The sequence below is a fragment of the Cryptomeria japonica genome, chromosome 11 (assembly GCF_030272615.1).
Source record: "Cryptomeria japonica chromosome 11, Sugi_1.0, whole genome shotgun sequence".
NCBI lineage: Eukaryota > Viridiplantae > Streptophyta > Pinopsida > Cupressales > Cupressaceae > Cryptomeria > Cryptomeria japonica.
This window is the reverse complement of record NC_081415.1, coordinates 543,430,444-543,456,376: the sequence shown is the minus strand read 5'-3', so window position 1 is coordinate 543,456,376 and position 25,933 is coordinate 543,430,444. Positions and strand designations below refer to the sequence as shown.

Here is a 25,933-nt window from a genome sequence, read left to right as displayed (position 1 = left end):
CCTTTTCTAATGACATATGTTGAGGTGTCATTGATGATGTGGTTGATTTGTTGGTGATAGATGTTGAGTTGTCATTGATGATGTGGATCTTGACTAATGAAAAAGGTCAAGGTGTCTTTGTGGATATGGTAATTATAGTTTCCTACTTGTTAGCTTGCTTGCTACTATAACAGTGAAGTTGTATGGTGTCTATACTGAGATTTTTTTATGGTTCTCTATGGCGGTTGTTTGCCTTCTTGTTGTTGATTCTCTTGGCTAAGTGTTGTCACTTAGTGCAACTAAATAAGGAATTGTTGGAGGAAGACAATGGATAGGACATAGTGTGTCTAATATGTTCTTGTGTTGAGGATTGTTATAGTTTTTGAAGGATCTCAAGGATGTGTTGAGAATATAATTTATGTTCGATACCCACCATCTTGGTCTTGATGTCTAACATAATTTGGTGACATGGTTGATAGTACTAGTAATATTTGGCTATTTCTCTATGGAGAGAGTTGATGAAAATATTTTCTTATACTATCAGATATGAAATGGTATACATATGAATGATTCTTGATTAGTCTACTAGAAAGCAATGATTGTTGTAGTTGTTGAGGAAGTTTTCATTGCCAATAGTGATGTAATTGACATGAGTAACTATGTGATTGGTTGAATAGATCATGGTTGAGTAGATCATTGAGGATGTGATGGTGATACTGCATTGGTTATTATTTGTCATGGCTATTGTTTATATGTAGTTTTCATGATTTAATTAACTACTATGAAGATGTTGATGAGAGGAACACATGGATATCTATTGTAGATGGAACTTGTGGATGTCCGCAAGTCCTTGGTGTCTGATGTTTGCACTAAGTTGACTACATTGAGACTGTTGTCTAATTTATGTAATCGAGTTGTGCACAAAGGAAGTTTCTAATTTTTGTAAAGATACATTGAATGTGGACGCTTTTGAGAAGTGGTTTCTTTTTGCATTGTAAACTCTACAAATACAATGTGTTATAGAAGAGAAGTATAGTGAAGTATTTTTGAAAGACGACACTGTGCTACTGAAATTATTTAATATTTTGATATCACAGTTGAAGACACTTGCAAGAGCATAGACTCTGCATATTGTTTGTAAGAGCTTTTTACTATAATACAATTGATCTATGCTTTGGTGTGGTGCTTTTTTATTCTTGAAATGGTTTTCCCATGTGAAATCTTATGTGTCATGTGTTTATGCAAATTTGAAATTTATTTTGTGTGTGTTTTTCTTTATTTGTAATGTTGTTAAGGGGTTTGCAAAGAAATTTGCATTCAGTCTCCTTGGGGGTTTGCATTAGGAAGTTTGTTTATGCTCCTTTGCTTTCCTTTCAATAACTTAATTATTTGTGATGGGTAATTTATTTGTTGTTTTCACAGATTTCTCCTTTTAATTTAATTTGATGTGGCCTTCAGTAACTTATCTTTTCTCTTGGCACCTTTATTTTGCTATTCAAAATAATTCTTTTGAAAGTTATGCATTTACCATTATTTTTCACTTGCTACTTATATATTTATTTTGAATGAAACATGATGGTTCAATTTTAATTAAATAATATTGTTGTTGGATTTTTATTTATTTAAAGTCAACATTCTTTTCTTTAACACGGTCATGTCATTACACTCTACCCTGTGGTGTCATTGTGGGTTATGCCTCTCCATGTAATGAAATTAATTTTAATACTTTTAATTTTTTTTATTAATAACGTACGTACTTTAATTTTAATATTGACATTTCAAATATTGACAAGAACATTATGAAAAGTACTCACTTCTAACAAATTAATGGAAACTAGGTGTTTAGTACATACCAAGTTTTTACACAGTGAGGACTATGTGAATACATTTAAACCATATTTTATAATATAATATTAACGGTGCCATTGCAATTACATAGATAGATGAACATAAATAAATCAAGGAGAAAAGAATTCAGAAAAAATAAATAAAAAAAACTCTCATTATTATTCAATATAATATTGTGCGGTTAAAATGTGGGGGATACCTTCAAATGCAAGAAAACACAGATCACACACATGAGACATTATGTTAGTGAAATCAAGAGATTGAAAATGTAGACTAATCTAGTTGTTAGTCCAAAAAAACTCAAGATTGCTAAGTCCATCCCATGCTCCTCTATCTCTAAAGATCTCTAAGATTCAAGGTGGCCCTCACTTGAAAGAGCACTTGATCCTCAAGATGACAACCTAGAGAACTAGTTATGAATGATGATTCTAGGATCAAAATGCAAACAACTAAGATCCTACCTAAGATGAGATGATGGATGGAGATGCAAGATGCAAGATGAAGATATGAAATGAGTTACAAATTGAAAGATTAAGTGAACTAGTTAGGCTAATATGAGGATGATATGTGAGAATGCTATGAAAATGATATGAATTAAGCTAGCAAGATATTCTAAACATGTATAAAACTAAGCTATAATGCAATTATGGCCTAAATGCATGGTGATGGGGATTGAGCTCCTTGATAACCTGTGCAACACAATTAGACTATATATTGGATGCAATAGAAAACTTGATTCTTAGATTGAAGAAATGGGCTCTATTTATAGAGAAAATAGAGAAATGGATGGTTGAGTTTGAGCAATCTCAACAAGGGCTAGGATTGAAAGTTATCAATCCATGTGAGAGATTCAATCCAATCCCAAGTTGACAAATGTCAACTTGAGAGGGCTTGATAGATGCTAAGCAAGCATTTAGATGCTAATTGAGCATTAGGGAAGGCTTCAAGCGGTGACATCATTGGATAATATTTTTATCCAAGGAAGCAGGCTATTGTCCAAGAGGTAAACTCTTGTGCAAGGATAAAGGATGGTCAAGTGGAAAACCATCATGGGTTAGGGGTTTGGGCTTGTAAGAGGCATTAAATGCCTTTTGAAGACTTTGGAGGCTAACTTGCTTCAACAGGAAAACCACTAGTGGTCTAGGAGATAACTTTGTAAGAGACTTACAAATTTGGGGCTATTCAACAAGTTACCTTGTTGAAAGGAGAAGGTCTTAAATGCATTTTGAAGACTTTCTCCAAATTTTGGGAAGTGATTCCCCAAATTTAGGGATTGGACACAATGAGGAGAATTAGGCTAATTAATGGAGGATTAAAGGGATTTCTAGAAGAAATTAGGAGGGCCAGTGGGAAATGTAGGATTTGGCAAGTGGGTGAGGGAAAATAAGAATTTTAGTAAATTAAAAAGAGTAAAGAGGATGCAGCTTGCATTTGATGGATTTTGCAAGTTGGGGGGGGGATTTACAAATAAATTTTGATTTATTTTAGATGTAAAGGATATTTTAGATTTAATTAAAATGGGAAAGGGAATAAATAGGTATTTTTAATTAAATGTGAATTTAATTAAAATGGTTAGAGGGGGGGGGGGATATTTAATTAAATGGCTTAGATAGAAGAAGGGTATATTAAATTAAATTAATTAATTTAATTGATAGACGATTAGAAGAATATGGATATTAATTAAATCTAATTAATAGGTGATTTAATGATGATTAAATGAATAAAATCCATTTAATTAATTGTGCCAGTTTTAGGTGTCTACAAATATAGATATAATAATAATATAAGTATTTTATAAATATATGATTTAACATTAATAATAAATTAAATGTATCTGTTCAATCTAATAATAGCAATCCATTCAAATAATTAATAGAAAAGATAATTATTTAAAAAAAATTAATCCTATTTTCAATATGAACCAATAAAAATATAGAAAAATATTATTTTTATAATTTTATAAAATATTAAATAATTTTTTTTTCAATTTTTTTTAATTCTAAATACTGATGGGTTGAACTAGTTGAAAATGAAAAATAAATTTGAATGAACGTTGTTGTGCCTACGAGAAATAAAAACTAAAACACAAATATTCACTCCAATGTAAAAAAACTATACCCGGATATCCGCGCACCTGATCACTAAATATAGCTTCAGAGTTTCTCTTGAATATTAGGGGCAACGTCCATATTCTTCAAATTTGAACTTGGGTTGCTCACCAATATGAAAACAATTGCACCTCACTGGTTTCTTTTTAGGAGATTGCAGGTAACAATTACACCAGTCCTTCGCTTAAATAGTTTACATTTTCCTTCTCTGGTGGTTCTCGTCGTCGTCTAATTTATCCACATGAAATTTCTTCTAAATTAGCATTACATGGAAATACAAGTTTATTTGTAAAAGAATGTGAACGGCTTTGATTATGGTTTTATGGACAATTCCTCCATTTTTTTTTTCCAAACTTTCTACGAACAATAAGGGCAATGGCTCTCTATTTCTACAGGATACCATGAATTGGCAAGAGTTATGGGTACTCTGTTAACATTTTTTATGGAGACAGAGGAATTGCAATAAAACTTTCCTGTCTTATACCATGATATTTTCCAGGGTATGCTCTGTATTACAGATTTTGGATTTTAATTATTTATATAGATTAGAATAACAGTGATTTAGATGGAGTCGAGTACTTGGTAGATCTCGTAAATTAAAAATCTATAAAACCTTTAAAGTTTTATAAATTCAAGGCTGAGGGAGAGCTGTATCATAGTGCAGGACCATGTGAATGAGAGACCTGGTTGGATCTGCGTAGTAGTGATCGCAATGCTTCCTCCATTCTTTTACTTAGCAATTTGGGCTTCTGTTCAGGTAAGCACTGCAATACTAACTTCTCAGAATGCCGTCTGGAATTATCATTTGTGCTATGTCATCTATGGCCCCTTTGCTGTGTAGGGCCAGCAATTCAGGAACATATCATAATGTCATTGTGGTCTCTTAGGATCTATTGTCTTCATTTACATCAATATTGCTACATAGATTTATGATTATAATGCTCAAGGGTAGGGCATAAATAATAACTCAAATAGAATGGCGCTCTGATAACAGTACAAGCCTATGTTTATGATATAGAGATTTATCTGACGGGTAGGTTTCTAATTAAATTATAGCCTTTTCAAAAGAATTTGAAGGCTATAGGATATTTAATGTAGTGGAGAAAAGGGAAAATGGACACCTTTCAAGAGGAGTGATCGATGGAGAATAATAATTTCATTTTTTGGGATGGTTAACAAGGATGCACTAATAGAGAAAGAGACAAAACAGAGGCCCATCAGATAATTGGTTGCAAGCCGTTCTCATTGTCTGCATTGAATTGGGACCTTTGTATAAGTCCACAATTATTGTTAGACATTTCAAGAATAATTGTTCAATGATTTGTATACGCTTGGTTGAGGATGTTGCATTAGTAGAAAAGATGTATTTAAAGTGAACGCATTAAATAATTCCATGGAACAGAACCAACAGCATAGTGAAAATGGACCAGCAGGGTTATGTTCGTTCTGAATATTTGCCACATGGTTGATGACTCTTTTTGTCATTGTTTAGAGGGCAATGAGTAATTTGCCTTGCCCTGCCCCTGAGCAGGTTTTAAGCCTCAATGCCTAAATATGTCGAAAACTTGAACAAATGGTGATGGCAATAGAATTCAAATTATTCTTTGAATGATTGGGAAGCTGCTCAACCATATGCCAAACATGCAAGTGGTTTATGACCAAGCTCGGAAACACAGTACCCACTGATTTTTTGGAATTTATCCTAAAACTTTTAGACTAGAATTAAAAAGAAATTGCTTAATGCTTAAGGCAAGTTAAGGTTCCAATTGCATAAGGGTTGATATATGTTCACTTCGGTACTGTAGCTTCTTATAGTGAAAATATGCTTCCTATTATCTCTAAATTTGGATACCAACAAATTAAAAAAAGTAGCATAGAAAAAAAGTATTTATCCAACTTTTTATAAATTCAACAGCTATATGAGCTGTGTGAAGTTCAATGGTATAGTATTCGCTCTAGCCTTTTTCATCTCATCATCTTTTTCCATTGTTTTAAGTCTTTAAGGGCTCTTTTAGACTTCTACTCTTTAAGCCTAAAGCTTTGGGACGAAGAATGAATTGTTCTGAGATTCCCAACCATAAGTCGGAATCTATCTTTAACATTTATGCTCCTGAGATGGTAAATAAATCAAAGCTGCTTCGATTTGACAATAAAATTGTACATGACATAATTTGTTGAACCATTCTTGAATTCTCTGTGCTCAGATTTCACAATTCAAATGGGAGTTGAAGGAATCTATACTTGCAACTAGTTTCGACTTCAAACTTAGTGAAAAAATGTATATCTTGAGTTAAAAATATATGGGTTGCAAATTAGAAATCCTTGCTCAAAGGAAGATTACTATGAACAATCTTGGATTAATATTGATAACAGTCATAAAGGCAGATGATCATAAGAGCTTCAAATTTGTCTCAAATCTTTTTTGATAACTTAAAAGTTGTCTCAAATCTGATTGAGAACTGGGTTTGACTTTAACCAGTATGAATTCATAACAGAATATACAATCTCTACCAGATAATAATTTTTTGTTTTGTTTTCAATCAAATTCCACTCTATCAGATTCTTCGTGAGTGAAAAATTGTGTCTCCAAGAATTCAGTGAAGGAAGAATATTTTTCCAGAGTTGTTAGAACTGCAATTTTTAACCCTGTGGACAGTAGTGACTGGATGCTTGGTCAAAGCCAAAATTAAACTTCACCTGTAAAATTTATCCATATTTTGAGTGTTGTGATATGCATGTTATAGCATAATGACATATATCCGAGTTCTATAGATTGTAATAACATATGTCAATCCCTTTTCACTGGCACCAAAAACTGTTGTGACAAATTGCTACAGCACTGTATGAAATGAAAGTGAATAAGGTGAACAATTATAAACAAACATGGAACTTTGTTAATCATCAATTTCAAAACTTGTGTAACCCAACTTCTCAATTCATGTGTGATAATCAGTTTTTAAAACATGCCATTTTATGCTTCAAAGGTTAACATACATGCAGTCAAGTTTCCCATTGATTGGTCAATAACAATTATTCCATATGTTGCTTGGAACAAAAAATTGCTTGAGTTTAATGTCCTTTGTCTTGGTTTCCCGCATTTTTGTGTCATTTTAATTTTGTTATGTGTATGTTATGGTCCTGATAGATGAACGTTATAAAGGGAATCTCCCTTGAAAATAGAGGAATGATTCAGTCCTGTGTACTGTTCCTTACGATTTTGACTTAGACAAATGTTAGGGATAACATTTTTTGGCACTGCTATGGGGCATGAAGCAAAGATTACGAGAAACCCCACATCCACACTAGAAGGAGCCCATGACAATTTGAGATGATGCTCCTGTAGTACAACCACACAACAACTGGATTGAAGCTGATCATGAACACGTCTCAAGCAATCCAAGAAGTCTTGTCTTTGATAATAGAACAAGTTCACAACATTGGAGACAAGCAGCAGTTGTACTTGATGAGGAAGAAGACAGAGCCACATAAACCCATGCATTCCTCCACCATCTATTGCAAGAAGAGTTGTTTGTTGTCATTGACAAAGAGTAATACCTCATTTGGTCCCTCAACGATAAATCAGTCTTTCTTCAAGCTGGTAGAGAAAAGATTCATTAGATCTTGAAGTCAAGCACGCAGAAGCACAAATCAATTCTTTGATTTCCAGCAAAGCTTCAATTTCAAACTGAGCAAAGCAATCCTTGAGAGGAAAAGATGCACAAAACAGTATACGAACCTTTCATCAAGTCTTGAGAAGTTGGCAAAGATCTCACATAGCATCTCTAATCTCAGTCAATTTCTTCTACTTTATGGAATTCAGATTACTCTTATTCAGATTGCACATCCAACCACAGCACTTGTGCCATGGGAAAAGAAAAGTGGACTGTCATATTTGGCTCATCTTCATGACTTGCCATCTGGTTTATCAAAGAACTTCCAAACATTTATAGGTGATGGTTCTCTTCTTCGAGAGTAGCATTTGGCAGCCCTTACTGCTGCATGCAGGATTCTTGGTGTAGCACATGAAGATATAGTGGTTAGGTTATTTGCAGAATGCCAGAACGTCTCATTGGCATAGCCTCTGATTGGTTTTGGCACCTTTTCGTCAAATGTATCACCAATTGGGATGGCTCAAGGACAAGATTCATTGCTCAGTTCAAATCTGCAGAGGATGACCATGAATTATTTCCAAAACTGTCAAATATAAAGAAGAAAGATAACGAGGCCACAAATTGATTACCAAAATTCCAACACTTGCAAGGCCTACAACTGCAAACTCTCTTCTTCATGAATTCTCACAATCCATAATCAAAATATGAGTTAGGATGTCCTAGTGGCCTTGACACTGCTCAAGATCTAGCCATAAGCATCGAGGATGGTATGATTCAATCTGGGAAAATGAGGAAAGAAATTGGTAAAATTAATCTTCACAAGATGATGATATCAAGAATCTCTTGAAGGCTTTGATGAATGAAATCACCATACTAAAAAGAGTCCAAGGTGTAGGATAAGGAAACATGCAATCAAAAAGCAATCCTTAGTAGGGTGGTTAGAGAAGACCATTTATTCCTTTCAAACCTCTAGTGCAAATTGGTGGTGTTGTCAGAAAAGTTTGCACCCTTGTTGAGTTATCAACTCAGCAAACTCTTGTAACATGGGATGACTTCTCAAAGTGTGGGCTTTGGTAAATTGAAGTCAACCTCCAAAGTGGGCTGGTTCCCTTGGAGTTCACCTAATCTAACTTACCTACTGTTGTTGCTAAGAAAAGGGGTGGAGAAAACATTGAAATGAAACCCAAGACCTAAAAGGTGATGCACCAAACTGATTTCAAGATCTATACATTGTTTTAGACACACAACTAACGAGTGATAAGGATGGTCTATGCACAACTCGAAGGTTTTACATGCCCATGCATCAATGCTTTGTAGGAAGGTTACGATATTCTGAGATAGGAAGGTTATGATATTCACCATCTCAGAAGGAAAATTTAGTATTTCTTCACAACTTTTGATTGTTAGTATCATTTACACAACATACCTGTAAAAATATATATTCTCTGCCTAAATGTGTGTTGATAATGAGACATCATATCAAGGATTTTTTCGCATATAACAAAAGGCTACATCAATCATCTGATAACACACAATAAACAGCTTCTAAGAAGGAAAAGTAACTTGTCTTTTATTGATTGAAAAGGTATACAGCTGTGTACAAGACTGATAATTCTCGCTTCTCAGTCTGAAACTGAGTTATAATGAGTTACCATACAAAATTAAACTAGAAAGAACATTGTTTCAGGTTACAATCTTTAGTCTAAACAACAAGAACTTATATAAAACTGCCATTAGGCCTCCTAATATGCTGTCTAAAAGCTTGCTAAACAATAGGAACATGTGTTGAAGAAAGAAACACAAGTGTTTACATTTTTGTTCCACGACGTTTTGGGGATGGGGATGGGGGGATGGCAGGGGACACGTTTTGGGGATGATAGTCCTATATATATATATATATATAGAGAGAGAGAGAGAGAGAGAGAGAGAGAGAGAGAGAGAGAGAGAGAGAGAGAGAGAGAGAGAGAGATCAATAACTAATAACAACAATATTAATATGTAAATAAATCATGACAACAGTAGTATAACAGCATAATAAATTTCAAGAAAGTAGTGTAACAGAAGTCTCAAACATCAAAATACCATGGGCTATCAATATAAAAGTCTCTGACATCAAAATACAACAATTTGTGAGACTAAGCCTCATTTTGGCTATCAATATCCAAAGACTCAGAATCATCTATGTCACGATCACTCTCTACCTGAATTGGATCATCCAGTGGTAGCCCGACCAATCTTGGTTGCACCTCCCCCTCGTCAATTTGCCTAACATCTTCAGGATCAACATCACAACGCACTGTTGGAGTCTATCAATACTCAATAGTCTATTGGTCCTAAAGTCTCAAAGTAGTTTTTTAGCTCGTTTTGAGGTAAGCCTATTTCTCTTATGGAGTGGACGAAGCCACAAGTGGACCAATTCCTCTCTACAATAGAGGAACTAGCAATTTGTGAGAGGAAACAGATGGCAAGTTGTTTCAACTCCGATGTGTCCTTCCCATGAAATTTCCATCATCCAATGGGTTTTTTTTTGTGCAATAGTGGCCCTATCCTTCCTATCCTCTGGTTTGTTGAATGTAGGACCCTGAAGATTGGAAAGCTGAAGCCACTTCTCTCGAAGAATGGTTGCCTCCTCAGTGCTATACATTTTACAAAGTGCTGCCATGCAAGCCCCTTCATCACTATGTTCCACCTCTTTGTGACAATAGGCCTAACATGCTCCTCATAGAATTGCAATTCAGGATCCTTGTTACGAATTGCTTGCTTCATTTGATCAAGCGTTCTATCAAAAGTTTCATAGATCTCTCCAAAGGTAAGAGAGTCTATATCTGCATACCTAATTATCCCCACAACAAGTGATATGATAGAGCACATATATCTACGAGAAACATTTAAAACTTTTAAAATTAAAAATTACTGCATTAACACTATAAATAATGAAAGTTTCAAAATTAAATTTTAAAATAAAAAGTAAAACAAAGTACAAACTTAAAAATAATTTCTTACCTGATATTGGACGACCAAATGTCATTAAGCAGTTTTTTTCTCACTACTTTCCCTTCTTTTGTCTTTGATTGAGCCCACTTTTTCTACTCTCCAAAAACAACCATGGATTGTAGAGCATCCTGCACCTCCAACATCCTCTCCAACAAAATAGAATAGCTAGCATATCTAGTCTCAACTAGTTTGAGGAATTCTTTCCTTGAATAATACTGGAATAGTGCAAGTGAAGTGTGATGGTTACATACAAACATTTGTATGTCTCTAGCCTTTGCCACTACTACCTTCACCCAATCTATTTTGCACTTGTCTTTCAAAGCATTATTCAAAGCATGCATACAACATGGAGTCCAACAAATATGTTGTAAGTGCTCTCAACCATCAAATGAACTAACTTACAAACACAAGTTGAATGTCTCAACCTGCACAACATTAGAAGACCCAACCTCCTCTATGGTCTTCTTCAAAATGGCAAATTGGTAATCAAGATCCTTTTAAGTTTCCTAGAACAATCAATATCTCTAAGTATGAACTGACTATTAATGTTTTAGTAACACAAAAATCTGAAACAAGATACACAAAATTTATCCTGGGAAAACCCTCCACTTGAGGGTGAAAAACCCAACACACTCAAAAATGAACTTCATTATATCTCTGAAAATGAATACAACTGTTGATAGTTTCAGATTACTATCAATCACAATAAGATAAGAAAAGTTTGATTCTCTACAAATCAATCATGACAATGAAGTCGAATGATACATCACATATACATTCTATAAACCTTGATAAGTCTGAAAACTTTGAACACAGAACACATAAAATATTACTGATTTGATAGACTTCATACACATTATTCTCAACTTGCTACGAGACAAAATTGGAAGCCAGCAATATGACTATCAATATGCCAAAGAAGAAGTAGGCCACCAAAATAGAAGAGCGATATACATAAGAATCGCAAAGCAAGTGACGAGGCTCCACGATAGAAGGGGAAGAGTCACTGACAGCCACACAAGTGAAGAGGCTCCACGATGGAAGGGGAAGAGTCACCGAAAGCCACCTAAATATTCCATCGACATTCACATAGACATCTCACCGACAACAGTCAAGGCGAAGCAAGATAGAAAACAGTAACTGAAGCCACAAATTAAATAAGAGACAATGGAGAGGAGAATAGATATCATTTTAGATCTCTATCGTAGCTATAACTTCAACTCTCCCTCTTAGCAAGAGAGATCTTCATTTCTTCATCTCATGACAGGTACATACAGCTGCAACCAAAGAAAGTTAACAGAGTCTCATCACAGATTTTATTCAATAAAATTGTTATCTCAGCATAACAATATTCACCATAGCTACTTCTAGAGGGTGAATCAGAAAACAGAAAATAAAGTCATACAGTCACACGCATGACTTCCACCATGGCTACTCCTAGAGGGTGGATCCACCATAGCTACTCCTAGAGGGTGGAAACAAGGGATTTCACTTCGAACTTCTCTCGCAGAGAAGAACTCATTAATCAATGGATTTCACCTTGAACTTCTCTCGCAGAGAAGAACTCATTAATCAAGGGATTTCACCTCGAACTTCTCTCGGAGAGAAGAACTCATTAACAAGGGATCACACCTCGAACTTCTCCTCACAGAGAAGAACTCATTAACAAGGGATTGCACCTCGAACTTCTCCCTCATAGAGAAAAATGCTTTAACCAAATCTTCATAACGATGTAGCTCCCTTTGAAGCTGAAATGTCATTCTTCCTTTGAAGCTGAAATTAATCTTTTGACCTCCTTGTCGAAGGTTACTTCTGACGATATGTCAGACTCCCTCTGAATGCTGATTCTTCCTCTGCGAAGAAATGCAAGCAATCTTCCTTCCTTGAATGCAATCTCTGATTCGTCCTTTTATAATTTTGCTCAGCAATGGAATTTCCATTCACTTGGATTGATCACACCGAAGCACCTAGTGATGATCTGATGCCTGTGTGGCCTTTGGCCCTCGCCATCACTCATCATCTGTCCACAATATCTGCCCCGTGCATAGTTTAAGCATCATCCGAAGAACTATCTTTAATACCATCCACAACAAAGTGATGGACCAACCACATAAATGCGACATAAATCCACCTGTAGCAGGGTGTGCCGGAATGCTAAGCTGCAGTGCCCATCCTAGGACAAAAGCATAGGATCTACCTTCAAGCGGTTAGGCTCTATAGGAGGAACTTGGCTCTGATACCATTTTAATGTTTTAGTAACACAAAAATCTGAAACAAGATACACGTAATTTAGCCTAAGAAAACCCTCCACTTGAGGGTGAAAAACCCAGCCCACTCAAAAATGAACTTTATTATATCTCTGAAAATGAATACAATTGTTGATAGTTTCAGATACTATCAATCACAATAAGATAAGATAAGTTTGATTTTCTACAAATCAATCATGACAATGAAGTCAAATGATACATCACATATACATTCTATAAACCTTCATATGTCTGGAAACTTTGAACACAGAACACATAAAATATTAATGATCTGACATACTTCATACACATTATTCTCAACTTGCTACGAGACAAAATTGGGAGCCAACAATATGACTATCAATATGCCAAAGAAGAAGTAGGCCACAAAAATAGAAGAGATATATACATAAAGAATCACAAAGCAAGTGAAGAGGCTCCACGATAGAAGGGGAAGAGTCACCGATAGCCACACAAGTGAAGAGGCTCCGCGATGGAAGGGGAAAAGTCACCGACAGCCACATAAATATTCCACCGACATCCACATAGACATCTCACTGACAACAGTCAATGCAAAGCAAGATAGAAAACAATAACTGAAGCCACAAATTAAATAAGAGACGTTGGAGAGGAGAATAGATATCATTTTAGATCTCTATCGCAGCTATAACTTCAACACCAACAAGGCATGTAACAATAATATTAATGAGTGGCCGATGTCGAATATCAGTCCACCCATCCATGACAATGGAATGGCTAGTCGAAATCCATGTTTGTCTCATCTCCTCCATCAACATGTTCACTTTTGAATATTAATTGTCAAGGAGGGAGGTATGCAATCTATCTTCTCCAGGGGGAGCATAAGATAGTCCAATTGCCAATGCATCTCTCAACATAGTTTTGAAATAAGGTGACCTTGCCAAATGAAATTGAATAGATTAGGCATAAAAAATTTGGTCATTGAATCATTGTCCTTCGCACGTTTTTGTATATTCATTAATCCTACCACTATATTTTTTTCACTTGCAGCTGGTGGTCTTCCTCTTCCCTCTATCACAACTCTCTCCAATCGATACATTGGAATAGGCATGCAAATCAATAATGGCCGTTTCTTATTGTGAGTTGCACAAAAGATTTTGTCCTCACTCACTCCAACCAACTTTATCATTTCAACTTGTTCCAATGTATGTCCTCACAAACTCTAACATGAAGTCCACTCTCACCCAATTGATGGGTTAAAACCCTAGTATAGCTCCCATGGTAATCAATGTTGTGAACATGACAAAGCCAATGCCTGCTGCCCCTGCATTTTTACCCCTGCTGGCAGTCAAATTTGTGGCAAACTGAAGCAATGGTTTCTTGGGTTGAAAGAACCTTTTGCAATTTTTGAAGAGAGGATGAAGGGCATGCAAAATGGTCTTGTGGAATAGCAGCTGAGTTGGGATTTTCAGAATTAGAAGAAGGATCTATTGAAATTCTCTTGACTTCATTTTCACTTTCACCGCCCTCATGATTGACACTACTGTTGTTGCTCATTTTGTGGTGTTTTTTAATGGTTGAAAGTTTGAAACCAAATCAATGAAAATATTTTTCAATTTACAAACTTACAAGCTAAAAATTTAGAAAACTAAAAAAAATGACATACCTTGGCTGTGGTTTCAAATTTGCAGCTAATAAGTTGTTTCAGACTTGAAGCAAAAAGGAAAATGTGACAAAATGTCTCCAATATTACCTTCGAATCTCCCATTCTTTTCATTGCAACAGCCTTGAAGGAGCTAAACCCTGCTGAAAACCCTCACAATAAGGAGCACACACCAAACAACAAATACAAAATGAAATACGTTTTTGCTTTCAAGTTTTTGGGGGGTATTTTAGTGGTGGAAAGTGGCGTGGGAGGGATTGTGGGACCCCCACACCACTTAGAGCCGATCATTTTTTAAAATAAATGCTTATTTATTTATTTATTGATATGACTATATATTGTGGTTGGGGATGCTTGTCTGTCTCAACCGTCCTAAGGACGGCCAAGCATCCCTTGGCGTTTACTTGGCATTTCCAAAATTTCCTAGGAATTGCAAATTGGGGGGATGTTCCCTAACATCCCGTGGTCTCTGAAACAGTATTAGGGATGGGGATGTGGGCCCTAGGGGTGGGTACGTGTCCCCATGGAAGCTTGGTTTACATCCATTTACTGAGTCAAACCTTCCTTGGTGTCCATTTGAGTTGTCTCCATTTTTTAGGTCCATAGAATGCTTGAAGATGTATTTTGAATGAAATTTTTTAACTTACTTTGATCCCTTTAATTGTTGATGCCCCTTAGAAGACTCCTAGATGCTCTCAGCTGCCTTAAATAGGGTTAAATTGTCCTATATTTCTTCAATTGCCTGTACATCCTCTCAATCTGCTTTCCAACTCATCCAACTTCCTCCTAGATGTAACAACCAAAAGTTCTAAAATGGAAAAATATATTAACTTTTACTAATTCAAGGAAAAGAAATTGATTTCACTAAGGTTAAGCTGAAATTGAAATCGTTAATAAGTAACTTAACTTTACCTAACTAACCATTTCAGTAGAAAGGAAACATTAACTAACCTCCAACAACTTGATATCTTAAGGTAAAGAGAGAGGAGTTTAAGAGTTTATAGAGTAAAGAAATTTCCGATGATCAAATGCTTATCTCATTACAATTGGAAGAGAGAGAGCATCATCAAGGGCTTTTTTTCCCAACCCCAAACATAAGTCCCTTGTGCCACTTCCTACTAGAAGGGCCCGACCCTTCATGAGGGTAGCAGATAGAGGATAAAACATTTGCTGTTAAGCCTCTAAAAATGGTGATTAGAATCCACACTGTCTAATTGGTCAAACACTATAGGTATCCCCTAACTTGCATGACATTCTGGCTAGTGGTGTATCTGACTCTTGTGAACTGACAGATGCATGCTAACTGCACCGCCACTTTAGTCAAGGTTTCGTAATAAGCATGTAGGAGTGCAGTCAATGTCCACCATCCTTACTTGACATAAGGAAAGGAGTTGCGTACTTGCAATCTTGAAATATCCCCTTACTTTTTTTCTTTCAATTTTTCCAGTTTTCAAACATCACAAACACTCGTTAAGATTAGGAAATATAAACTCAATACTACTGAGAGAGAACCCTTCCATTTTTTGATCACCAAGAGGCCAATGTCTGAAGGTGAGAACATACGGTGAATAGGGGATTGTTAGCTCCAATAATCAACTGAAAATTACAATGCCGGGCGGCAAGCCAGCCCCTTCCGCTTGTCCAGTAGGCAAGAACAACTAATAGAGAATCACTCAACCACTTTTTAGCGGAGGACTGAAATACAATGAGATAAGATAGGCAGAAAAGCTAGCCTCTTCCACTTATTCAATGGGTCTTGTAGTTGTGATACAATTCAAATTAAGATAGCTGTTAGTACTACTAATAAACTTTACATTACATAGCATGAATTTTCAGATTAAAGATATCACTGTCCATTGCTGCAAAATAATTGTTTAATGCACTCCACAAGCTATAAAGACCAACTATCCCCAAAAACAACCTCACACTCCAAATTTCAAAATCTGATATACTTTTCCAGTAAACTGAATAATACAAACTAGCAACTTCATGTTGATTTTATGATCAGACTGATAACAAAGAACATAAAACAATAAACGCAATACACATACCACAGTAGTACCCTGGGAAAACCTCCTTCTTGGAGGTGAAAAACCCAACAACAATTATCTCAGTTTATATTAGATCAAACATAGTAGCACAATTACAACATTCCCATTCTAGGGAAGACTTATCTGAAATGCTATGATCTTGACAATCCTTCAAATGCATATCGCTGTCACTATAACTTCATTCGGCAGCATTGAGGATGTTCACTCAGCTTGGAATACAAGTTCGCCAACCTTTAGATAGATTCAGGAACCCTAGGTGATTTGCTGATTGTAGAGATAGGTAATTCGTTGATTGTATTGATTGTAGAATGATCACAAATCATCTTGTATATATATGAATTAATGCCTCCAATAGATCATAGTTGGCCTTATAGTTTTGGCGCCAAGAATAGGATCAGACCTTTAATTACAAGTTACATATAGGTCGGCCCTAATTACAAGTTACATAAGTTACATGCTGCCGCCCATGATTACATAAATAACTTAAACTAGAATCTGATTCTAGCTACATATTTCAACACTTCCTCTTAGCTAGAGAGGATTTTATGAATAATCAAGTCACATAGAGGCTACCACCATGGCTACTCCCATGGATGAAACACATGATACGTTCACCATAGCTACTCCCAGAGGGTGAACGAATCCATCATGGAATTTCTTACATGATACCCACCATACCTACTTGCAGAGGGTGGGACCACCATGCCTACTCGCAGAGGGTGGAATTTCTTCAATTATACCCACCATACCTACTTGCAGAGGGTGGGTCCACTATGCCTATTCGTAGAGGGTGGAACGAGGGCTCTAACCTCAAACTTCTCCCAGAGAAGAATGCAACATCACCATGCCTACTCGCAGAGGGTGGCTCCACCATACCTACTCGCAGAGGGTGGAACGAGGGTTTTCACCTCAAACTTCTCCCATAGAAGAATGCATTAACCAAAGAATGCGGTTTCCTCTGAAGCTGAAAGAAATAGGCTCCCTCTAAGCCTAACAAGCTCCCTCTAAAGCTGAAACATCACGCTCCTTCTGAATGTTATAGCCTTTTTTTTTTTTTTCGAGAAAACATCTTCAACCACCAACTTAGTCTCATGGAAGCAAGCTGCATCTCCATTCTTCAGCCTGCATGGCTTTCCCATAGGATGTATCAAGCTCATCCACCGTAGAATGCAATCTCCGTCCTAAAAGCATTCAAAGAGAAATATTAATGCTGGAATCATACATGGTTCGCTATAGCATGAATTAATAACTATATGAAGAAATTCATGAACATTATTCAACCATGGAAAATACTTATCTCTTTATAGGTTGGTCCACCAACGTTCTTTCCTACTCTCACTCAGTATTGGAATTTCCAACCATACAGAAGCATCTAGTGATGATGGCTGCGTGGCCTTCGGCCCTCGCCATCACACATCGCCTTAAGGCTATCAACCCTAGAGGAAGGACTCTCAAGGAACTCTGTGAGGCTCGCCATATTTCGCTCCATATCAACTTTTGGCAGGTCGGGCATATGTGCAACCACCTTGAAGCCAACATCTTTATCCAAGCAGAAGGCAATCAGTTACTGCAGCTACAATGTGACCTTTGAAGGTGTCACGGGCAACATCCTCTTAAGTGCTCTAAGATGGACTCTCCTTTCACCATCTTGATGTGAAGTTGCATGCTCCATCCAACCTATCTTCAACCCTGAGACTGTGCATCATCTTCAAGAAGTGATAAGTGCAGAAAGAAGATAAATAATTACAGTCAATCGGATTACACCTAATTCGAACCAAGCTCTGATACCATGTTGATTTTATGATCAGACTGATAACAAAGAACATAAAACAATAAACACAATACACATAACATAGTAGTACCCTGGGAAAACCTCCCCTTGGAGGTGAAAAACCCAACTACAATTTTCTCAGTTTATATTAGATAAAACACAGTAGCACAATTACAACATTCCCATGCTAGGGAAGACTTATCTGAAATGCTATGACCTTGACAATCCTTCAAATGCAAATCGCTGTCATTGTAACTTCATTCGGCAGCACTGAAGGATGTTCACTCAGCTTGGAATACAAGTTCGCCAGCCTTTAGACAGATTCAGGAACCCTAGGTGATTTGCTGATTGTAGAGATAGGTAATTCGCTGATTGTATTGATTGTAGAATGATCACAAATCATCTTGTATATATTTGAATTAATGCCTCCAATAGATCATAGTCGGCCTTGTAGTTTTGGCACCAAGAATAGGATCAGACCTTTAATTACAAGTTACATATAGGTCGGCCCTAATTACAAGTTACATAATTTACTTGCTGCCACCCATGATTACATAAATAACTTAAACTAGAATCTGATTCTAGCTACATATTTCAACACTTCAAACCACACTAAAATGCACACAACTCCTCCAAAACTTAACGAAAAGACTCAAAACTGATTGCAAATGATTTCTAGGAAGAAAAGGACCAGACTAAGACCGACAAACAACAACAAACTCACTCAAAACATTTATGCACGTATTTCTAGTCAACTCCAGCATGGTACGACCTGGGCATGAGGGTGATTTGCATTATAAAATTCATATCTCCAAATTAAACTCTGAAAACTAGCATATAGAATCTCCTAAGGCCTAGGAAAATAAAGGGAGAGTACCCAGAAGCCACAAAGATTCACCCATGGACTTATGATAAGAAAACGACTTCAGCTCTACAACCGACCAGCAACTTGAAAACTCACAAAACACCCAAAACACATTAGAAAACATCAAATGTTACTACATCAATGAACTCCATCTGTTCTTCAGTGTAAATAACTATTCTTCAGTGTAAAGAACAGTCTCACAATCTCAACTAGTTGCTATCTTTCAAACAAGAAGCCAAGAACGAACTAGGAGGTATGCATTCCTCGAAGAAAGCACTTTGAATTTCGGCAGCACTTCGTTGCAAATAAAAGTGGATGAGAAAATGAGAGCCCTAGGCCCTTATTTATTGCCTCACATCATACCAAATTCAAATTTAACTCCAACTCAAATGGCATCCAAATTCAAATGACTTTCATTTCATCTCCTTGGCATTTGGCATCCAACTCCTTTCCACCCCTAGTCACCACTTTTGATAACATTAGGCTTTATAAAATATCATTGACCTTGCCATAAAATTAAACTGCATTTTGGCGCCCCACTATGAAGGTAAAATATTTTGCCAAATAGACTTAGGATAAAAATATTATTTCTCCTCTCCAAGTTGTCCAAATCTAAATAAAATAAATATAAGCCTTAACCATTAAAATATACCTTCTTCAATTACTGACAACTACCAATATTGAGCTGAGGCCAAAGTACTGATCTGCATTGCTAAAAATAGACATCTAAGTTGGAACATAGGAACTTACCAAAAATAATACTCCAAAAAATAGTACTTCCTATAAATAACATACTTATAAAAATAGTAAGTGTTTCCAAAGTGATTTTTACCACATTTTGAGCAGCCATCGCAACTTACTAAAAATAGTAAGTCCAGAAAAAGTCTTCAGATTCATTTGCATGTTACACCATTGCGAAGCTCTCTGAAAATGCAGAGAAATAAGCTACCCTTGCCTCCACTTACTAAAAATAGTAAGTTTTCCAGTCTCCATTGCTTGCAATGCATGTACCGTCATTACGAAGCTTTCTGAAAATCCAGAAGGAATCTAGAACCAAAAATGACAAACTCCCACACGCAAGCCACCAAAAATTCTAAAACATCCTCCCAGAGGTAGGAAACCCTAATTTTTGCTTCCGACTAGCCTACGGGTCTCCGAAATAGGCTAACGGTCAACTAAGTTGATTACTGCTGAGAAGCGGACATTACAGTCCGCCCTCCCCAAGATTGCTTGTCCTTAAGCAACCGCAAGTTTGGATGCTACAAAATCTCCTCATTTTCCCAAGTAGCATTCTCCACAGGCAAAACCTTCCACTTCACCAAGTACTCTTTGATTGCCCCTCTCCTCAAAGAACGTTCTCGGGAATCAATGATCTCCTCTAGAATCAACACCAACTGTCCTTCCTCATCCAGGGGAGGTAAATTTGAAGAGACCACAACATTGTGTCCAAGTGCCTTCTTGAGGCGAGACACATGGAAGACATTATGAACTTTGTTGCTCGCTAGTAGCTCCAACTCATAAGCCATTGCACCAACTTTCTTGATGACTTTGAATGGCCCATAGAAATGTGGCTTGAGTTTCTCCACTCCACTCTTCTTGAGAGTAGACTGTCTGAAGGGCTAAAGTCAAAGGTAGACCATGTCTCCAACCTCAAATGAGCACTCTACATGCTACTGATTAGCACACAACTTCTGCTGATTCTATGCAATCTGGAGGTTATTCTTCAAAGCCCTCAAGATATCCTGACACTACTGCACCATATCTTTTGCTTGAGGGGCTCTGCTATCACCAAACATCAAATCAGCAAAGCTAGGGGCCTCGTAACCATAGAGTTCCATGAAAGGAGACATCATGATGGACATGTGGTAGGATGAATTGTAGCAATAGTCCCCTAAATGTAGCCATCTCACCCATGTTTTTTGCTGCTCTGAGACATAATTTCTGAGATAACCTTCCAACCACTTGTTCACAATCTTCGTTTGCCCATTAGTCTGTGGGTTATAACTCGTGCTTGGAGTGAGCACTGTACCACACAATTTGAAAACCTCTTGCCAAAAAGTGCTTAGGAACCCGTTGTCCCTGTCACTGACAATGTTTTTTGGCAACCCCTGCAGTCTAAACACCTCACAAAAGAACACATTAGTAACTTGAGTTGTAAATGAGCTAGTGATGGCATAAAAATGAGCAAACTTGGTCAATCTATCCACCACAACAACACCTCATTTTTCAACCCCTTCCAAGAGAACCTCTCACGAATCTGCCTATAGGTCTTGAAATAACCCTAATGATCAGCAAGAGGAATGCCATGGAAAGTCTGCAAGAGCTTAGATTCGGGCAACAAAAAGATTCTACCTTTGTAGATTATCAACCCATCAACCACCTTGTACCTTTCATCATGAAAAGTACCCTCAATTATTTTGGTTTCAAACTGATTTTTGGCATAATCAGCAAGCAACGAGTCCCTCCAATGAGCAGTAAGCTCACACAAAGAGTTTAAATGGGGCCTTCTTGAAAGTGCATCAGCTACAGTGTTGTTCTTGCCTTTGATGTACTCAATGTCAAAGTCGTAAGCCTGTAGCTTACTTACCCACTTTTGCTACCTTTCATTCAAATCCTTTTGGTGCATTAAGTGTTTGAGGCTATTGTGATCTATCTTGACAACAAATTTTCTTCCCACGAAGTATTGTTTGAACTTGGCCAAAACATGCATGATTGTGAGCATTTCCTTGTCATAGATAAAATATGTCTTCTCAACTCCTCTTAGTTTTCTACTCTCAAACAAAATTGGATGTTTCTCTTACATTAAGACAACACCAATACCTTCTCTAGATGCATCACATTGCAGCTTAAAGGGCTTAGAGAAGTCTGGTAAAGCCAAAACAGGGCACGAGCTCATAATCTCCTTGAACTTGTCAAATACACTTTGTGCCTTTTCTGACCAAACAAAAGCTCCCTTTTTAGTGAGATCTGTGAGGGGAGCGACCAACTGAGAGTAGCCCTTCACAAATCTCCTATAGAAGCCACACAGCCCCAAGAACCCCTTCAGATGTGTCAAGTTCTCAAGTGGAGGCCAATTGATTATTGCCTTGAGTTTCTCAGGATCAATCTTAACTCTATCTGCACTGATGATATGACCAAGGTAGAGCAGCTCCTTCATTCCAAATTCACACTTGGACTCTTTTGCAAATAGTGATTCGGGCTCCAAAATGCTGAGCACTTCATCCAAGTGCTTCAAGTGCTCTTTCCAAGATTTGTTGAAGATGAGGATATCATCAAAGAAGATAAGCACAAATTTCCTCAACCGCTTTTGGAAGATCTTGTTCATACAGGATTGGAAGGTAGCAAGAGCGTTAGTCAACCCAAAGGGCATGACTAGGAACTCAAAATGCCCAAAATGGCATTTGAAAGTTTTCTTCGCAATATTTGATTCCCTCATTCTAATATGATGGTAACCTAATCTGAGATCAATCTTGGAAAATAAAACAACTCCATGTATCTCATCAATTCTAGGAATAGGGTACCGATTTTTGATAGTCTTTTGGTTAAGAGCTCGATAATCCACGCACATGTGCATGGTCCCATCCTTCTTCACTAGAACAACCGCAGAAGAAAAGGGACTCTTACTAGGCCGGATGTATCCCATGTCCAAAAGCTCCTTGATAGCTTTCTCTATCTCATCTTTCTACTTCTTGGGATACTGGTATGGAGTAGTGATAGCCGGCTTTGCTCCCTCTTCAAGTTCAATTATGTGTTCAGTCCCTCTCTCAGGGGGTGGACTTTCAAAAACCTTACTCCTCTTAGTGATCAATTATTGAATATCGGGAGGATAGTATCTCTTTTCTTTTATTGGATTGGATGGCATGATCATGCATTCCGCTGCCCACTCCACTTGATCATGACGGATCAGCCTCTCCATCCTCTTCAATGATACAATTCGAGGGCCTCCATTAGGCATCCCTCTTAACACCACTCTCTTCCCATCGGACATAAACTTCAACTCCATTATTTGCAGATTGAGAGTGATCTCACCAAGAGATCGCAACCATTGTATATCAAGCACTGCATCATCAGTTCCTCCAATGCTAACCACAAAGAAGTCATCCTTGACTTCATAGTTCCCTAACTTCAAAGACATATTAGAGACCATCCAGTTGCATGAGATGGTAGAACCATCTGCCACCATTACTTTGAATCCTTCAACCTCATTAGTTACAAGGCCTCTCTTTGCAACAATCCTTTCATCTATGAAGTTATGAGTTGCTCTAATGTCAATAAGAGCAATAACTCGGTGCTCTCCAAGCACTCCCTGGATTCTATATGATTCTTTTTTATGAAGGCTGGATAGTTGTGCAACTATACCCCTATCTTCGTGGTTGTCTTCAATCTCTTCTGGGACCTCCTTGTACTCACTTTCTCTCATATTAGTCTGCTAAATTGAATTTTCAGAATCTGATCCATCAGTAGAATAGGCTTCCATACAGTGCGCATTTCCTTTTCCATAACACTTGTGACCCGGGGCCCATGGTTCCTTGCAAGAGTAGCACATATTCTTCCTCCGGAGCTCTCTTCGTAGCTCATCATCCATCCTAGAGGGAAACTTCTTGGACTGATTTGGAATTTCTTCTTGTCCTTTCGAAAAGGGATAGGCTTGGACTGAAATTTTGACTTAGGGGCAGCCAACTCCATACTTCTTGCCTTTTTTATTGCTTCAACCAAGGTGGGCATGTCAAAGGCTTTAACCCAACTTCTCAGGGGCTCTTCAAGTCCTTCCGTAAATAGGACCACTAGCCTCTTCTTAGAAATACTGGTAACCATCATGGAAAGTCTTTGAAAATCAGTTATGAAGGTGTCCAAGGAACCTTGTTGTTTCAGTTGTGCAAGCTCATGGAATTTCACCTCAAGATCCTTAGTGTCAAATCTTTCAATGAGCTTGTTGGTGAACGTATTGTAGTTGTTAATCGAACTATGGCCAAGGGTGACTAACCCATGATACCACCACTTGTGAGCAACTCCATCCAAATGCAAATTGGCAAACTTGATTGCATCTTCCTTCGGCATTGGTCTCAAGGACAAATAAATGTCCAACTTCTGAACCCACGATCTAGCAGTACACTTATCACTCCCGTCAAAGTGGGCTAGAGACACCTTTCCAAGGGCTTGCTGATAATCTCTTGGAGCATAAGGAGGGCTATCATATCTTCCACCTCTCTTCTTCTTTTGGTTCATGAACTGATTCAAGGTGAGGATATCCCAAATCTCAATAGGAAGAGAAGCATACTCCACGTAACTATTCCTCACTTCATCAGCTGTAAGTATCTCAATTTCAGCTTGTGGTACTTCCTTGGGTATGAAGACAGGTTGCAAAGGCCTAGAGACTGACCCTCCAAGAATTCCGTCATTAGGACCCCCTTTGTTACTCCCTTGGTTGCTTCCATTTCCTCTAGGAGGGTTAGAAGTGCCAGCTTCATGGCCATTAGTGGGTTGGTTAGGAGTCCCACCAGCATTTGATTTAACTTGGCCAAAAACTGTGACATCATATCCACACTGACATCAAACTTTCTTTCTTCTCTAGCATCGGGGGTCTCATTTGTTCTGTCATTCTCTCTACCATATTGTCAACTACTGTTTCTCTGTTTCTAAGTACCTCTAAAAAAGTCTCTTCAACCGGTACTACTGGAATCTGATACTGTTGTCTCTTGTGCTCTCTATCGTGGTAAAGGACTTCTCTATCAATCATGGGGAACTCTGATCAATTGAATGCATAGGCTGGCAAGAAAACTAGCTCTGATACCACTGAAATATCCCCAGTTTTTGTTTTCAATTTTTGCAGTTTTAAAACATCACAAACACCCGTTAAGGTTAGGGAATATAAACTCAATACTGCTGAAGGAGAACCCTTCCACTTTTTGATCACTAAGAACCCAATGTGGGAAGGTGAGAGCATACAGTGAATAGGGGATCATTAGCTCCAATAATCAACTGAAAATTACAATGTTGGGCGGCAAGCCAGCCCCTTCCGCTTGTCCAACGGGCAAAAACTGTTGGCCATTTGGTGGAATTGATTATGTATTGCATTGATGTTTTGTCCTTGATGCCAACACTAGCTGTTTGGATGCTTTACCGACACCCTTCTGGTCCCAGTAGGTCGAGTGGTTTCTGGTTAACTTGGATCCGGCATGATCCAGTATGCTCCGGTATAGTTTGGTGATGGAATTGGCTTGTTCATGATACTCATAGTCATATTTGGTCAGTTGGTTTTGGTCTGGTGATCGGATGCTATCCTACTTGCCTAGAAGCTTGGTTTCTGGTTCCGGCAAGGGTTTCACTGGCAGAGCTTTTGGTGGAGATCTTTGATGAATTGCATATGTGGTGTTGGTGCAGCTTTTGGTAGAGTTTTTGGATGCTGTTGGTGATCATGTTCGAGACTTGGCAAATGGAGATCATTGCTGTAGCGTGTGGGACCTATATCGGGTCCCGGTTGATCGAGGTTATGGACTGGCATTAATGTAACGTGTGGATTGAACCTATCGATGTATTTCCGGGATGTCTTATGTGTTGGATATTATTTGTTTGGTCTAAGGCCGACATGGTTTGTAATTATGTAATTGGTTTATTGTCTGGTGGCCGACCTAATTATTTATGGTCGAGGGTTTGTATATATAGATGTAAGATCTCATTGTAGATCATCATGGTTATTGTTAGAGGTCATGATCAAGGAATGTAATAGGCGAATAATGTAATATCATTCAGGCAGAGGAGTTGGTCGATCATTGGAGATTGAATTGGGTTTATGTAAGAGGATTTAGTCCTCCGGTATT

The 25,933-nt window shown here is 37.5% G+C and overlaps 1 long non-coding RNA gene across 1 annotated transcript in view; it reads left to right on the top strand.

Moving 5' to 3' along the window:
* Positions 1–3,960: 3,960 nt before the first annotated feature.
* Positions 3,961–25,933, top strand: part of LOC131041708 (uncharacterized) — a 37,851-nt gene continuing 15,878 nt past the window's right edge. The window contains exons 1-3 of the long non-coding RNA XR_009105070.2: positions 3,961–4,095; positions 4,331–4,435; positions 4,600–4,692. This is a non-coding gene — a long non-coding RNA (uncharacterized LOC131041708). The remainder of the gene's footprint in view (positions 4,096–4,330; positions 4,436–4,599; positions 4,693–25,933) is intronic.